Source organism: Penaeus vannamei, chromosome 6 (genome assembly GCF_042767895.1).
Source record: "Penaeus vannamei isolate JL-2024 chromosome 6, ASM4276789v1, whole genome shotgun sequence".
Taxonomy (NCBI): domain Eukaryota; kingdom Metazoa; phylum Arthropoda; class Malacostraca; order Decapoda; family Penaeidae; genus Penaeus; species Penaeus vannamei.
In genome coordinates, this window is record NC_091554.1 from 37,061,709 (window position 1) to 37,064,208 (window position 2,500).

A 2,500-nucleotide genomic window follows, 5' to 3' on the forward strand; every position below is an offset into this window, starting at 1 on the left:
TCCCTTCTGATCCCCTCTCTTTATCTATCTATCCCCTATCCCAGAGATACTTCTCTCTCCTCGCTTAACCTCTATCCTCTCTGTCTCCTATCCTCTTTCTCCCTCTTTCTCAGTTTATCACTTTCATTCTGTCCCTTCCCTCTCTATCTCTAAAGCAGTGATTTTTAACCTCTGGGTCGCAAAGCCATTACATTTCGTTGCCAAGGATATGTGCACAATTTCTCCGCAATAAAACTATTAAAATCTTATCAAAGTATTATTTCTGTGTACGGAATAAATAAGTCATCAACATTTCAGGCTGATCAGATCGTAGAGACACAAGTAATTTAATTGAGGTAAAACTTAATTTTACAACCAGATGTCTTTCAAAAACTGAATTTCAAATAAAATTCCGTATGAAGGTATATGGGTCGCCTTGGTCAAACTGGACTGGGTTTTGGGACTTTGCAAAAAAAAGTTTAGAATCAGTGCTATACAGCTCGAGAGGAGGGGTTTGCAATCTAAGGCCAAGTGGTATTTTCTGGGGGTCCACAAAGCAATATAAAAATTATGACGAACCGAATTTTATCTCATCCGCATTATCTATCTACATATTATTTTCCCTCAAAAAGAAAGAATAACAAAAAAAAAAAAAAAAAAATCGTGTCTATACTTTCCTACAAAATAGAGGTCTCATATTTTTCCGTTGTGGATTTTTAAAAGCAAATGAAAAAGTTCCTTATCCTTAATTTGATCTCACTCCCAGTATCAAAAAAGAAAGAATGAAAGGGGAAAATTGGGTCTCATATTTTTCTGTTGTAAATTTTGAAAAGCATATGACAAGAGTCCGTATTCCATGCCAATTAGGCCGCAAAAGAAGATTCAAGAAACAAACCATATCCTTAATGGGTAGATAGTGAGAGAGGGATACAAGGGAAATGCATACATTGAGATGGAAGGAAAAGGATCGAATCATTGAATTTATAACGCACATGTATGTATTTATATATACATATATATATATATATATATATATATATATATATATATATATATATATATATATATATGTATATATATGTATATATATATATTTATATATATATATATATATATATATATATATATATATTTATATATATGTATATATATATATATATATATATATATATATATATATATATATATATATATATATATATATATATATATATATATATATACAGGGCCGCCGTCAGGGCTACATCCTTATTAGGTTGGAAACGTCTTTTTCAAATAAAAGCGCCCATTTTTTTTCCTGAAACTCTTATGTTGATATAGACTGTATGATAGTCGAACTTACAATCAAGAACTTACATTCAAGAATATGTTAATAGGATCACATATTTAATAGAATATTCTTCGCTAGTTTGGCAGAAAATTGAGGACATTTTTTGAACCTCTTCCTTATTTTTAATCTTGTTAACGTTATCTGCTATAATCGTTGTTTTTGCATAAATAAGCCTTATGAATTTTCTGAGTTAGTAGTTCTTGGGCTCAAATAACCGACTTCTGTAAATTTTTACGGGCCCGGGCCCCGGGGTCGTTGCCCCGGCTACACCACCCTGTCGACGGTCCTGTATATATATATATATATATATATATATATATATATATATATATATATATATATATATATATTTGAATATATATATATATATATATATATATATATATATATATATATATATTTGAATATATATATATAATATATATATATATTTGAATATATATATATAATATATATATATACATATATATATATATATATATATATATATATATATATATATATATATATATATATATATATATATATATATATACACATTCAAATAAAACTCTTTTAAAGCAAACATGAACATCACATGAGATGTAATATTTTATAAGTAACAAATATTTCCTCCATGTATAGATAAGTATTTCACTAAATCATGTTTGAATCACACAGAAACGTAATTAAAAGGAAAACTTATCCTTGTGAGCCTCTGCCTGGGCCAATCGTTTCCTCCATGTGTTCGATGTTAATTTCTAATGGTGACATATTTGCTTATGCCTGATGTTAGATTACATATTATATGATTGGAATTATTTCGATCAGGAGTTCCGTTTTCTCATTTTTCTGATCTATCACACTTTTCTATAAATGAAAGTAACGGCTGATTGGCTTGTGATCCAAAACTTTTACAATTATCAATACTTTTACTATTATTATCATTATTATTAATATTACCAATATTGTTGATACTTTTTCATTGTTATTATTATAGATATAATTGTTAGTATTATTACCGTTTATTGCTGTTTTTATAGATAAAAAATATAATTGTTATAATTACGGTTGTTTTCTTAATGTTAAGAGTAAAATTATTACTGCTGTTCCTCTTTTTGTGATTCGTATTATCATTATTATTAGCATCGTTATCATCATTATTATTATTGTTTTGTTGTTCTTGTTATTATCATTATTATTTATGTGTTG